This window comes from Pseudophryne corroboree, chromosome 1 (assembly GCF_028390025.1).
Source record: "Pseudophryne corroboree isolate aPseCor3 chromosome 1, aPseCor3.hap2, whole genome shotgun sequence".
NCBI lineage: Eukaryota > Metazoa > Chordata > Amphibia > Anura > Myobatrachidae > Pseudophryne > Pseudophryne corroboree.
In genome coordinates, this window is record NC_086444.1 from 196,807,729 (window position 1) to 196,824,159 (window position 16,431).

The 16,431-nt window shown below is 46.4% G+C and overlaps 1 pseudogene; it reads right to left on the bottom strand.

The window, feature by feature from the left end:
* Positions 1-16,202: 16,202 nt before the first annotated feature.
* On the bottom strand, positions 16,203-16,321 carry LOC134935669 (5S ribosomal RNA; annotated as a pseudogene).
* Positions 16,322-16,431: the final 110 nt, after the last annotated feature.

The following is a 16,431-nucleotide window of genomic DNA, read 5'->3' on the forward strand; positions in this document are numbered from 1 at the left end:
AGAGAACTTACGCACAAAGGGTATGATCGCCAGCGCCTCGATATCCAGCTCCCGATTATCAGCAGATAACCGTTGATGAGAGAGTGAGAGCTGGATGTGGTCGGTCTGCCTATTTATGCCCCACACACAATGCAATCTCCTAGTCCCTACAATCCTACAGTTTATTGGACACAGGAATTCGGCCCTGTACTGTAACCAAAGGTCATAGGTTGATTCATACAGGTGGGCTGTGCTGATTTCCAACAGCTCAGGTGGGTGGGGAACTGGGTTTCCCGCCGCATACCTGAGTATGTGCAAATCATAGAAATGGACATAAACTTCTTATGTCCATAACTATTCGCACGAGCGATTAATACGCTCCAAACCAACACCGGAATATTGCTAATTAAATACTCTTCCGATGGGTATCAAACACTGCTGTATGACTCCTGTTAGACCCTTCGTGCAATACAAAGAGGGATTCCTCCGCTCAGGGACATTCTATCTAAACCAAACTTACAGAAACTATTGAGGGGAACATGATCTATGAAATACATTAATTGTGAATATTTGTAACGAATGAGTCGCACGCTACGATCACATAAACTCTACCGTAAATGCGCATACTGCGCGTGCGAGTGCACGCTATTGCGGGTATGCGCTTCCACGGGAGAGCGTACGCATGCGCAGCACGGACCAGTGTGCGGTGCAAATATGGCAGTGTGCATTAAGACATTTTTCTGACTTCGACAGTTTTTTACAAAAAACCCTAAAAAACAGCTTAAATCATAGAATTTGGGGGTCATTTTGATCCCATAGTTTTATTAACCTCAATAACCATAATTTCCACTCATTTCCAGTCTATTCTGAACACCTCACACCTCACAATATTATTTTTAGTCCTAAAATTTGCACAGAGGTCGCTGGATGGCTAAGCTAAGCGACACAAGTGGCCGACACAAACACCTGGCCCATATAGGAGTGGCACTGCAGTGTCAGGCAGGATGGCACTTCAAAAAAATTGTCCCCAAACAGCACATGATGCAAAGAAAAAAAGAGGCGCACCAAGGTCGCTGTGTGACTAAGCTAAGCGACACAAGTGGCCGACACAAACACCTGGCCCATCTAGGAGTGGCACTGCAGTGTCAGACAGGATGGCACTTCAAAAAAATAGTCCCCAAACAGCACATGGTGCAAAGAAAAATTAAAGAAAAAAGAGGTGCAAGATGGAATTGTCCTTGGGCCCTCCCACCCACCCTTATGTTGTATAAACAGGACATGCACACTTTAACGAACCCATCATTTCAGCGACAGGGTCTGCCACACGACTGTGACTGAAATGACTGGTTGGTTTGGGCCCCCACCAAAAAAAGAAGCAATCAATCTCTCCTTGCACAAACTGGCTCTACAGAGGCAAGATGTCCACCTCATCATCATCCTCCGATTCCTCACCCCTTTCACTGTGTACATCCCCCTCCTCACAGATTATTAATTCGTCCCCACTGGAATCCACCATCTCAGGTCCCTGTGTACTTTGTGGAGGCAATTGCTGCTGGTGAATGTCTCCAAGGAGGAATTGATTATAATTCATTTTGATGAACATCATCTTCTCCACATTTTCTGGAAGTAACCTCGTACGCCGATTGCTGACAAGGTGAGCGGCTGCACTAAACACTCTTTCGGAGTACACACTGGAGGGAGGGCAACTTAGGTAGAATAAAGCCAGTTTGTGCAAGGGCCTCCAAATTGCCTCTTTTTCCTGCCAGTATAAGTACGGACTGTCTGACGTGCCTACTTGGATGCGGTCACTCATATAATCCTCCACCATTATTTCAATGGTGAGAGAATCATATGAAGTGACAGTAGACGACATGTCAGTAATCGTTGGCAGGTCCTTCAGTCCGGACCAGATGTCAGCACTCGCTCCAGACTGCCCTGCATCACCGCCAGCGGGTGGGCTCGGAATTCTTAGCCTTTTCCTCGCACCCCCAGTTGCGGGAGAATGTGAAGGAGGAGATGTTGACGGGTCACGTTCCGCTTGACTTGACAATTTTCTCACCAGCAGGTCTTTGAACCTCTGCAGACTTGTGTCTGCCGGAAAGAGAGATACAACGTAGGTTTTAAATCTAGGATCGAGCACGGTGGTCAAAATATAGTGCTCTGATTTCAACAGATTGACCACCCGTGAATCCTGGTTAAGCAAATTAAGGGCTCCATCCACAAGTCCCACATGCCTAGCGGAATCGCTCTGTTTTAGCTCCTCCTTCAATGTCTCCAGCTTCTTCTGCAAAAGCCTGATGAGGGGAATGACCTGACTCAGGCTCGTAGTGTCTGAACTGACTTCACGTGTGGCAAGTTCAAAGGGTTGCAGAACCTTGCACAACGTTGAAATCATTCTCCACTGCGCTTGAGTCAGGTGCATTCCCCCTCCTTTGCCTATATCGTGGGCAGATGTATAGGCTTGAATGGCCTTTTGCTGCTCCTCCATCCTCTGAAGCATATAGAGGGTTGAATTCCACCTCGTTACCACCTCTTGCTTCAGATGATGGCAGGGCAGGTTCAGGAATGTTTGGTGGTGCTCCAGTCTTCTGTACGCGGTGGCTGAATGCCGAAAGTGGCCCGCAATTCTTCGGGCCACCGACAGCATCTCTTGCACGCCCCTGTCGTTTTTTAAATAATTCTGCACCACCAAATTCAATGTATGTGCAAAACATGGGACGTGCTGGAATTTGCCCAGATGTAATGCACGCACAATATTGCTGGCGTTGTCCGATGTCACAAATCCCCAGGAGAGTCCAATTGGGGTAAGCCATTCTGCGATGATCTTCCTCAGTTTCCGTAAGAGGTTGTCAGCTGTGTGCGTATTCTGGAAAGCGGTGATACAAAGAGTAGCCTGCCTAGGAACGAGTTGGCGTTTGCGAGATGCTGCTACTGGTGCCGCCGCTGCTGTTCTTGCTGCGGGAGGCAATACATCTACCCAGTGGGCTGTCACAGTCATATAGTCCTGAGTCTGCCCTGCTCCACTTGTCCACATGTCCGTGGTTAAGTGGACATTGGGTACAACTGCATTTTTTAGGACACTGGTGAGTCTTTTTCTGAGGTCTGTGTACATTTTCGGTATCGCCTGCCTAGAGAAATGGAACCTAGATGGTATTTGGTACCGGGGACACAGTACCTCAATCAAGTCTCTAGTTGCCTCTGAATTAACGGTGGATACCGGAACCACATTTCTCACCGCCCAGGCTGCCAAGGCCTGAGTTATCTGCTTTGCAGCAGGATGACTGCTGTGATATTTCATCTTCCTCGCAAAGGACTGTTGGACAGTCAATTGCTTACTGGAAGTAGTACAAGTGGTCTTCCGACTTCCCCTCTGGGATGACGATCGACTCCCAGCAGCTACAACAGCAGCGCCAGCAGCAGTAGGCGTTACACTCAAGGATGCATCGGAGGAATCCCAGGCAGGAGAGGACTTGTCAGACTTGCCAGTGACATGGCCTGCAGGACTATTGGCTTTCCTGGGTACGGAGGAAATTGACACTGAGGGAGTTGGTGGTGTGGTTTGCAGGAGCTTGGTTACAAGAGGAAGGTGTCAGACTTGGTTTTGTCTGTGTCCCCGGAGGGGGCGCTAGTGGGTCAGTGGAGGTGGATGGGAGAAAACGAGGAGGCTGGATTATGTTTCTGCGCATGAGCGCAATGATATTTATTATACAGATGATTCACAAACGGCAGCAGAAAATAACAGTAGAAATGCAAATGTCAATTGTACAGCGTAATAGCTGAGAGTCTATGGTAACAGAATGAATGGTGACTTATGAAATAATAACCGGTAGTGATGATAACAGATGAGTGATAATTTGGCAGAGAATATTCTGGTATGGAAACCAGAGCAGATTAAAACATGGAACCAGCAGAGATGGTGATGTATGGCAAACCTGGTAGCAGAGGCAGGAGTCTGACTATTTCCACAGTGCAGGTGATGAGGCACTGGCAGCGAGCAAGCTGCATCACAGGTGGGGAGATGGAACACACCTGGAGTCAGTCTCTACTGCTAGGCTGAAGCACACAGAGATGGTGATGAGTGTGAAGCCTGTAGATGGATGCAGGTATTGCTGGGGCTTGAAGTTCCACGGAGCTGTGAAAAGTAACCAGGAGTACAAAGTCTCAGGTAGAAAGCCAGGAACACGGAACAGCAGGTAGGTATCCAGGTACACGGAGGAAACAGGAACCAGATCCTTACACATGAGTCGCAGGAGTGACACAAAGTTCAGGATGCCTGCAGACTGATCCTGCAGCTTCATATATACCCCTTGTTAAACAGTCATTGGTGGAGTGAGGAAAAGTGGGTGCGGCCAAGCACCAGATTGGCCGCCGTATGCTGACTGCTGGAGGCTGTCATGGCGGCGCCCATGCCGCGGCCTAGCGGGGACGCGGCGTGCTACACGCCCGCTATCACAGGAGCGCTCCCAGGCCCAGGATGGCGTCTGATGGCAGAGACGCGGATGACAGATGAACGCAGGGACCCAGGACGGAGTCCGCAGCGGCGGACAGATGTCAGCTTGGTGAGTCGATTCCTGACAGTACCCCCCCCTTTAAGGGTGGGCACCGAACACCCACGTGGCTTGGAAGGATGAGTGTTATGGAAGACACGGACCAACCTTGGAGCATGGACATCCAACGAATTTACCCAACTTCTCTCCTCTGGGCCATAACCGGACCAATCGACAAGGTATTGAAGACGTCCATACCGGCACCGGGAATCCAGAATCTTGCCAATCTCGAACTCCACGCCCCGCTGAGTTCGAACTTTGGGGCCAACTGGAAGAGCTCTTTGGAAATGATTCAGGACTAAAGGTCTGAGGAGAGAAACATGAAAAGCATTAGGTATTCGCAGAGAAGGTGGTAACTTCAGCTTGTAGGCCACAGGGTTGATGACTCTTTCGACAGGGAAGGGGCCAATGAAACGTGGTGCAAATTTCATAGACGGGACCCTAAGACGGAGGTTCCGGGTAGACAGCCAAACCTTGTCCCCAGGTTTCAGGCTAGGAACTGCACGTCTTTTGCGATCAGCAAAGTATTTATACCGGCTGGAGGCCTTTTTGAGAGAAATGTGAATCTTCCTCCAGATTGAAGAAAACTGACTCAGGGCAGTAGTGGCAGCAGGAACATCCATGTGAGGAAGTTCTTGGAAGTCTGGAACACGAGGATGTTGCCCATATACTGCAAAGAATGGAGTTGTCTCAGTAGCAGTGTGGTAGCGGAAGTTGTGGGCAAACTCGGCCCATGGGAGCAGATCAAACCAGTCATCCTGAGAAGATGAAACATACAATCTTAAAAATGTCTCTAGTTCTTGATTTACCCTCTCTGTCTGCCCATTCGTCTGAGGGTGGTAAGATGACGAGAACTTCAGTTTAACCTGCATGGCAGAACAGAGGGCCCTCCAAAACCTCGCTACAAACTGTACACCTCGGTCGGATATTATTTCTGAGGGTAGACCATGTAAGCGGAAAATCTCCCGTAGGAAGATTTGGGCGAGTTTTGGGGCAGAAGGGAGACCCTGGAGAGGAACAAAATGGGCCATCTTGGTAAATCTGTCCACTACAACCCAGATGGTATTGTATCCTTGAGAAGGAGGAAGGTCGGAGATAAAGTCCATGGACAGGTGTGACCAAGGGCGACTAGGAATAGACAATGGTTGTAACTGACCTGCTGGAGACTGACGAGGAGTCTTGTGCTGCACACACTTAGGACAGGATGCTACGAAATCCTTGATGTCAGCTTTCATCTTTGGCCACCAGTATGTCTCAGAGAGGAACTTGAAGGTTTTCAGGACACCGGGATGACCAGTGAACTTGGATTGATGGGCCCAAGACAGCAACTTGGGACGGAGTTCTGGGGAAACAAAAGTCTTACCAGGAGGAGGAGCTGGGGAGACTTGAGATGCAGCAAATACCACTGGACTCAGGATGGAATGTGGAACTGAGTTAGGCGTTTCCTCTTCGGATTCCATAGATCGGGATAAGGCGTCAGCTTTAACATTCTGCGAACCTGGGCGGAAATGAAGCTTAAAGTTAAAACGTGAGAAAAACATAGCCCACCTGGACTGGCGAGGATTAAGGCACTGGGCTGCCTTTAAATATAGCAGATTTTTATGATCCGTGTAGATGTTGAACGGATGTTTGGCCCCTTCCAGGAGATACCTCCATTCCTCGAGGGCCAGCTTAATCGCCAGTAGTTCTTGATCTCCAACGGAGTAGTTAGCTTCTGCAGGGAGGAATTTACGAGAATAAAATCCACAGGGGTGGATTTTCCCATCGGTTCCCTTCTGGGAGAGAACAGCTCCAACTCCAACTGTAGAGGCATCCACCTCCAACTCGAACGGTCTGTTTACATCTGGCTGGGACAGAACTGGAGCAGACATAAAGGCCAGCTTGATCTTCTGGAAGGCCGCTAAAGCCTCTTCTGACCAGTTGGAATGGTCTGCCCCTTTCCGAGTTAAGTTGGTAATAGGAGCGATGAGAGTGGAGAATCCCCGAATAAATTTCCTATAGTAGTTGGCAAATCCCAGGAACCGCTGAATAGACTTGAGAGAATTTGGAATGGACCAATTGGCAATGGCTTCCAACTTTGTCGGGTCCATCTGGAGATCCGATCCGGAAATTATATAACCCAGGAAGGGTATAGAGGAAACTTCAAAGGTACACTTGGATAGTTTACCGTAGAGCCGGTTCTCACGAAGACGTCGGAGGACTTCACGGACTTGTAGACGATGAGAGGGAAGATCTTGGGAGAAGATGAGGATATCATCCAGATAAACAACGAGGTATTTATACAGAACATCACGGAAGATTTCGTTCACAAAGTGTTGGAACACTGCTGGGGCATTACTCAACCCGAATGGCATTACCAGGTACTCGTAATGACCATCTCGAGTGTTAAAAGCTGTCTTCCATTCGTCACCACTCCGGATTCTGATGAGGTTGTAGGCACCGCGGAGATCTAGCTTGGTGAAGATGCGGGCTCCTTTAACTCTGTCAAATAATTCGGTAATGAGTGGTAATGGATAACTATTTTTAATGGTAATGTCATTGAGACCCCGGTAGTCAATGCATGGACGCAGTCCTCCATCCTTCTTTTTAACAAAGAAGAAGCCTGCACCAGCGGGTGATGATGAAGGACGGATGAATCCCTTCTGTAAATTCTCCCGGATGTAGTCGCTCATCGCTTCAGTTTCGGGAACAGATAACGGATAGGTACGCCCCCTAGGTGGCTTCTTGCCAGGAAGGAGATCGATGGGACAATCCCATTCTCTATGGGGCGGCAAGACATCCGCGGCCTTTTCACTGAAGACATCAGAGAAATCTTGATAAGCCGCAGGAAGACTTGACTGGGTTTTTACTTCAGTAGACTTGATTGGACAAACTTGGGCTAAACAGGACTGATGGCAATGTGAACCCCATGAAGTAAGTTGTAACGTTGACCAGTCAAACTGTGGATTGTGTAGCTGGAGCCAGGGCATGCCCAAAACGATCTCCTGGGTGGCTTGAGGAATGACTAAGAACTTTATTAATTCTGAGTGTAGGAACCCAACTCCCAAAACCACTGGTGCAGTTTGGTGAGAAATATTCCCCTTGGAGATTCGGCTACCATCCACGGCGGTAATGTAGACTGGGTAAGAAAGTTCACATACAGGCAAGCAAAATTTATTTACCGCAGCTTGGGTGATGAAATTTCCTGCGGCTCCACAGTCCACTAATGCTGATGCAGACTGAAGCCCAACTGAAGTCTCTAAAGTCACAGGAAGGATAAGGTCTTGATTAGAAGGAGCTTGTCTAGAAGATCCCAACTTGACTCCTCCTTTACAAGTCAGGATCTGGCGTTTCCCGAACGCACTGTGCAGGAATTAATCTGGTGACCTGCAGCCGCACAATAAAGACAAAGTCTCTCACGAAGTCTTCTTGACCGCTCCTCAGGAGTTAGGCGGGACCTATTTATTTGCATAGGCTCATCAGAAGGTGGAGACTGGAACTGTACGGAAGGTATCATCCTTGATCTGCGTGGCTCACTCCGAGCACGTTCATTGTTGCGTTCGCGGATGCGAGAGTCCAACTTGATGCACAGGGAAATTAAATCAGACAATTGTACAGGAAGATCGCGGGTTGCCAGTTCGTCCTTGATCCGATCAGAGAGTCCATGCCAGAAAGCTGCTACCAGGGCTTGATTGTTCCACTGAATCTCTGCGGCCAACGTCTGGAACTGGATGACATATTGTCCCATACTACGGGTACCTTGACGAAGTTGGATTAGGTCTGCAGAAGCTGATGTTGCACGACCAGGCTCGTCAAAGATCCGTCTGAAGGTTGACACGAATTCTGTATAGTTGTTAATCAGAGGGTCGGCACGTTCCCACAGAGGAGACACCCAACTCAAAGCAGATCCAGAAAGTAGAGAGATGATGTAGGCAACCTTGGATCTTGACGTGGGGAAATTATGTGACAACAATTCAAACTGGATTTCACATTGGTTGAGAAACCCGCGACATAACTTTGGGCTGCCATCATACTTGCTTGGCACGGGCAGGTGCAGACGTGACACTGGAGCTGATGCAGCCGGCATAGAGGAACTCACAGTACTGGCAGGTGCTGGAGTAACAGGAACTGTAGAAGTGTGTACACTAGGCAGGGATTGCTGTAGTGTATCTATCCGGGAGGACATCCCTTGCAGGAACTGGAACATCTGCTGCTGCGCAGCCTCTTGACCATCCAGACGGGAGACCAGATTTTGCAAGGCCTCTGACCCCACACTCCGTCCACCATCCGAGTCCATCGATCCTGAACTTACTGTCAGACTTGGTTTTGTCTGTGTCCCCGGAGGGGGCGCTAGTGGGTCAGTGGAGGTGGATGGGAGAAAACGAGGAGGCTGGATTATGTTTCTGCGCATGAGCGCAATGATATTTATTATACAGATGATTCACAAACGGCAGCAGAAAATAACAGTAGAAATGCAAATGTCAATTGTACAGCGTAATAGCTGAGAGTCTATGGTAACAGAATGAATGGTGACTTATGAAATAATAACCGGTAGTGATGATAACAGATGAGTGATAATTTGGCAGAGAATATTCTGGTATGGAAACCAGAGCAGATTAAAACATGGAACCAGCAGAGATGGTGTTGTATGGCAAACCTGGTAGCAGAGGCAGGAGTCTGACTATGTCCACAGTGCAGGTGATGAGGCACTGGCAGCGAGCAAGCTGCATCACAGGTGGGGAGATGGAACACACCTGGAGTCAGTCCCTACTGCTAGGCTGAAGCACACAGAGATGGTGATGAGTGTGAAGCCTGTAGATGGATGCAGGTATTGCTGGGGCTTGAAGTTCCACGGAGCTGTGAAAAGTAACCAGGAGTACAAAGTCTCAGGTAGAAAGCCAGGAACACGGAACAGCAGGTAGGTATCCAGGTACACGGAGGAAACAGGAACCAGATCCTTACACATGAGTCGCAGGAGTGACACAAAGTTCAGGATGCCTGCAGACTGATCCTGCAGCTTCATATATACCCCTTGTTAAACAGTCATTGGTGGAGTGAGGAAAAGTGGGTGCGGCCAAGCACCAGATTGGCCGCCGTATGCTGACTGCTGGAGGCTGTCATGGCGGCGCCCATGCCGCGGCCTAGCGGGGACGCGGCGTGCTACACGCCCGCTATCACAGGAGCGCTCCCAGGCCCAGGATGGCGTCTGATGGCAGAGACGCGGATGACAGATGAACGCAGGGACCCAGGACGGAGTCCGCAGCGGCGGACAGATGTCAGCTTGGTGAGTCGATTCCTGACAGAAGGGATTTAGTGGTCAGTGGACTGCTTCCGCTGTCACCCAAAGTTTTTGAACTTGTCACTGACTTATGATGAATGCGCTGCAGGTGACGTATAAGGGAGGATGTTCCGAGGTGGTTAACGTCCTTACCCCTACTTATTACAGCTTGACAAAGGCAACACACGGCTTGACACCTGTTGTCCGCATTTGTGTTGAAATAATTCCACACCGAAGAGGTGATTTTTTTGGTATTTTGACCAGGCATGTCAATGGCCATATTCGTCCCACGGACAACAGGTGTCTCCCCGGGTGCCTGGCTTAAACAAACCACCTCACCATCAGAATCCTCCTTGTCAATTTCCTCCCCAGCACCAGCAACACCCATATCCTCATCCTGGTGTACTTCAACAGTGACATCTTCAATTTGACTATCAGGAACTGGACTGCGGGTGCTCCTTCCAGCACTTGCAGGGGGCGTGCAAATGGTGGAAGGCGCAAGCTCTTCCCGTCCAGTGTTGGGAAGGTCAGGCATCGCAACCGACACAATTGGACTCTCCTTGGGTATTTGTGATTTAGAAGAACGCACAGTTCTTTGCTGTGCTTTTGCCAGCTTAAGTCTTTTCCTTTTTCTAGCGAGAGGATGAGTGCTTCCATCCTCATGTGAAGCTGAACCACTAGCCATGAACATAGGCCAGGGCCTCAGCCGTTCCTTGCCACTCTGTGTCGTAAATGGCATATTGGCAAGTTTACGCTTCTCCTCAGACGCTTTTAATTTTGATTTTTGGGTCATTTTACTGAACTTTTGTTTTTTGGATTTTACATGCTCTCTACTATGACATTGGGCATCGGCCTTGGCAGACGACGTTGATGGCATTTCATCGTCTCGGCCATGACTAGTGGCAGCAGCTTCAGCACGAGGTGGAAGTGGATCTTGATCTTTCCCTATTTTAACCTCCACATTTTTGTTCTCCATTTTTTAATGTGTGGAATTATATGCCAGTATCAATAGCAATGGCCTACTACTATATTTACTGAGCACAACTGAAATGCACCACATGTATGGATGGATAGTATACTTGATGACACAGAGGTAGGTAGAGCAGTGGCCTTCCGTACCGTACTGCTATATATACTGGTGGTCACTGTGTCAGCAAACTGCAAAACTAAAATGCACCACAGGTATAGAATGTAGATGGATAGTATACTTAATGAATGACGACACAGAGGTAGGTACAGCAGTGGCCTTCCGTACTGCTATATATAGTATACTGGTGGTCACTGTGTCAGCAAACTGCAAAACTAAAATGCACCACAGGTATAGAATGTAGATGGATAGTATACTTAATGACGACACAGAGGTAGGTACAGCAGTGGCCTTCCGTACCGTACTGCTATATATACTGGTGGTCACTGTGTCAGCAAACTGCAAAACTAAAATGCACCACAGGTATAGAATGTAGATGGATAGTATAGTTAATGAATGACGACACAGAGGTAGGTACAGCAGTGGCCTTCCGTACTGCTATATATAGTATACTGGTAGTCACTGTGTCAGCAGACTGCAAAACTAAAATGCACCACAGGTATAGAATGTAGATGGATAGTATACTTAATGAATGACGACACAGAGGTAGGTACAGCAGGGGCCTTCCGTACTGCTATATATAGTATACTGGTGGTCACTGTGTCAGCAAACTGCAAAACTAAAATGCACCACAGGTATAGAATGTAGATGGATAGTATACTTAATGAATGACGACACAGAGGTAGGTACAGCAGTGGCCTTCCGTACTGCTATATATAGTATACTGGTGGTCACTGTGTCAGCAAACTGCAAAACTAAAATGCACCACAGGTATAGAATGTAGATGGATAGTATACTTAATGATGACACAGAGGTAGGTACAGCAGTGGCCTACTGTACCGTAATGCTATATATTATATACTGGTGGTCACTGGTCAGCAAAACTCTGCACTGTACTCCTCCTATATAATATTATACTGGTGGTCCCCAGTCCCCACAATAAAGCAGCACACTGAGCACAGATATGGAGTGTTTTTCAGGCAGACAACGTATACTGGTGGTCACTGTCAGCAAAACTCTGCACTGTACTCCTGCTATATAATACAGCTGCTCCCCAGTCCCCACAATTAAGCAGTGTGAGCACAGATATATGCAGCACACTGAGCACAGATATGGAGCGTTTTTTTTCAGGCAGAGTACGGATAACTGGTGGTCACTGATCAGCAAAACTCTGTACTGTACTCCTCCTATATACAGCTGCTCCCCAGCCCTCCCCACAATTAAGCAATAGTGCACAGCACAATCAAGTTCAACAATAACGGAGAGGACGCCAGCCACGTCCTCTCCCTAACATTTCCAATGCACGAGTGAAAATGGCGGCGACGCGCGGCTGCTTATATAGAATCCGAATCTCGCGAGAATCCGACAGCGGGATGATGACGTTCGGGCACGCTCGGGTTACCCGAGCCATACGGGAGAATCCGAGTATGGCTCGGACCCGTGTAAAAAGGGTGAAGTTCGGGGGGGTTCGTTTTCTGAGAAACCGAACCCGCTCATCACTACTTAGAATGCACAGTTCTTTGCTGTGCTTTTGCCAATTTAACTCTTATAATTTTTCTAGCGTGAGGATGAGGGCTTCCATCGTCATGTGAAGCTGAACCGCTAGTCATGAACTTAGCCGTTCCTTGCCACTCCATGTCGTAAATGGCATATTGGCAAGTTTACGTTTCTCCTCAGTCCATTTAAATTTCTTTTTTTGGGTCTTTTTACTGAACTTTGGCTTTTTGGATTTTACATGCCCTCTACTATCACATTGGGCAACGCCTTGGCAGACGAAGTTGATGGCATTTCATTGTCTATGTCATGACTAGTGGCAGCAGCTTCAGCACTAGGAGGAGGTGGTTCTTGATCTTTCCCTATTTTATCCTCCAAATTTTTGTTCTCCATTATTTTTCTGGAGTTATATAATACAATGGCCCTCATTCCGAGTTGTTCGCTCGCTAGCTGCTTTTAGCAGCATTGCACACGCTAGGCCGCCGCCCTCTGGGAGTGTATCTTAGCTTAGCAGAATAGTGAACGAAAAATTAGCAAAACTGCTACTAAATAATTCTTAGCAGTTTCTGAGTAGCTCCAGACCTACTCACAGATTGCGATCAGCTCAGTCCGTTTAGTTCCTGGTTTGATGTCACAAACACGCCCTGCATTCGGCCAGCCACTCCCCCATTTCTCCAGACACTCCCGCGTTTTTCCCTGACATGCCTGCGTTTTTTGCAAATGCCGAGTTACCACCCAGAAACGCCCCTTTCCTGTCAATCATTTACCGAACACCAGTGCGACTGAAAAGCGCCGCAGAAGCCACAGCAAAACAGCTAAATTTTGTGTTAAATAACTAAGCGCATGCGCCCAGCGTGCCTTGCGCATGCGCAATTTGCAACTAATCGCAGCATAACGAAAATTGGCAACGAGCGAACAACTCGGAATGACCCCCAATATGTGGCACAGGAGAGTGTATCCCTACACCTCACAGGGCAAACCCTGTAAAAATTATTTGGATTAAATATTAATAACCCCTTTATTTGGAGTAAATATTATACAGCACAGGACAGCACCACTGAATTTATATGGCAGCACCACTGGACTGGATTTATATGGAATTATATGGATTTATATGGAATTATACGGCAGGATCACTGGAATTATACGTCAGTACCACTGGAATTATATGGCAGGATTACTGGAATTATTTGCCAATACCACTGTACTTTTACGGCAGGATTACTGTAATTATACGGCAGGATTACTGTAATTATACGCCAGTACCACTGTAATTATATGGCAGGTTTGCTGTAATTATACGGCAGGATTACTGGAATTATATGACAGTACCACTGTAATTATACGGCAGAATTACTGTGATTATACGGCAGGATTACTGAAATTATATGTCAGTATCACTGGAATTATATGGCAGGATTACTGTAGTTATACGGCAGGATTACTGGAATTATACGCCAGTACCACTGGAATTATACGTCAGGATTATTGGAATTATACGGCAGGATTACTGGAATTATACGCCAATCCTACTGGAATTATATGGCAGGATTACTGGAATTATACGGCAGGATTACTGGAATTATACGCCAGTACCACTGGAATTATACGGCAGGATTACTGGAATTATATAGCTGGATTTCTGGAATTATACCCCAGTACCACTGGAATTATACGGCAGGATTACTGGAATTATATAGCTGGATTTCTGGAATTATACGCCAGTACCACTGGAATTATACGGCAGTATTACTGGAATTATACGCCAGTACCACTGTAATTATATGGCAGGATTACTGTAATTATACGGCAGGATTACTGTAATTATACGCCAGTACCACTGGAATTATATGGCAGGATTACTGGAATTATACGCCAGTACCACTGGAATTATACGGCAAGATTACTGGAATTATACGGCAGGATCACTGGACATATACAGCAGTACCACTGGACATATACGGCAGCACAGGGACACCTCCACAGGACTGATACAGGACAATACACCTCCACTGAACTGATGCAGCACAACACAGCAACACTGTAAGGGATTTATTATTATACAGCAGCACTGGACATATGGCAGCAGAGGACACCACCACTGTGACTGGACTGATGCAGCACAACACGCCACCACTGAACTGATGCAGCACAACACAGCACCACTGGACAGCACTGGACATATGGCAGCAGAGGACACAACACTGTGACTGGACAGATGCAGCACAAGACACAGACACTGAGGACACTGAGAGAACGAAGACACGTCCTCTCTCTACACTCTCCAATGCCGGAGTGAAAATGGCGGCGACGTGCGGCTCCTTATATGGAATCAAAACCCTGCGAGATGTTGACGTTTTGCCTCGTTTTGGTTTCCAAGTCAGACAGGAAAACCCGAGACCTGACTCGGATCCGGGCTCGGAGTGTGAAGTCCGGTAGGGTTTGGTTCTCTGAGAACTGAACCCGCTCATCTCTAATATATATATAAATATATATATATATATATATGGGAGAAACAGGGGGATGAGGGATATGTAGCGACCACGGTATCAAAATAATTTCAATTGCCAATGGTAACAATAAAATTCTATTTAATATTGAACATAAAAGACACATAAAAAATGGGACAACAATAAATACACAGCTGAACTAAAAGCACTAAATGAAAGTACAAACTACAGTAAAAGTAAATAAAACCAAATTTTCCTTATCTTAGAATGAGATAGGTACAGGTCATCCAACGCGTTTCGTCTAATGAGACTTCTTCAAGGGGTAGGGACAGAATGAGTCTGAATATCTATTTATAGCTATAGTACTTGGTGGGATGGTTATGACATCATAGGGAGTCATATGACCTAGTTATCTATCATTTACTTTAAAATCATGAACAAATGCAGGTTAGACATTGCCAGGTTATTCGGAGTTAAAAGCAAGTAACAGCACGTAAAAACGAGTGTGCTAAAAGTCCTAAAGTTACTTCAGGAGCGTTTATACAGTCAATTGGCGGTTACTTCCACGCATGCCCCACTTCCGGTTACTTCCGCGCATGCGCCCGCGGCGATTTTATCCGTTCATGTGGTCCTCTGTCTGTGTGTTCATTGGTAGTTACTGGCAGCTTTAGTTCGTAGGGAAAAAGTTGGATTAGTTTTGTCCATGCAGCAGCGGCCATTTTTGATGGGATTAGGTCCATATCTTCCAGGTTGCGGCGGCCATTTTCTAGTAGCTCATTGGATAAATTTCGAGTGCTCCAGATATCCATGGAAGTAATTCCATATAAAAACAATAAGTAAATGAGAGTATCAGAAATACATCATTATTTGTAAACAGTTTATCTACTTAATCTTAGGTGTGCAGCAATTAGTGAATAATACTGATTAATATAAATAATAATAAATAACAGCAGAAAAATGTATATTAAGAAATACTAATACAATTAAAAATAATTTTTTCTTATAAAAAAATAATATTTTTTTTCTGTGTTATGGGTATTAATTCTTTAAGGAATTAATGGGAATTGGATATATATATATATATATATATATATATATATATTAATTATTAAATAGCTAAGTGATTTAACTTGTGATGTTAGAGTTCCCTAATTTCTTAGTAAAATGAATCATATCTTATATAAGGATGGGCGTGTATACAGTTAATTTAGCATCGGAAATGTGAGATATCCCGCATGTGACTTATAGTGCACTTATAAGCCCTATGTTAATAATAAATGAAAATAAAAATAAGTAAACAAAGGCTTGTTATAGTGTTAAGTGTGCTAGCTGTGAACTCATACAGGCACGGAGTATATTCCCTTTCTTAGGCCTCTATTGATTCTCGTTCTATACAGTACCTGATCTTCCCAGGTGGTCCCCCTCACTGGTACTGATCAGGCCCAACGCTGCTTGGCTTCCAAGATCGGATGTGTTTAGGCATTTCCAGCGTGGTTTGACTGTAACGACGTTGTGCCTTCTAGGTTGTTACTCCAACCGCGATATTATTTTGTATTTAAAAGCGTCATATGGTGATAAATTGTGATTACGTGGGAGAGGCAGAGTGAAGAGTGATGT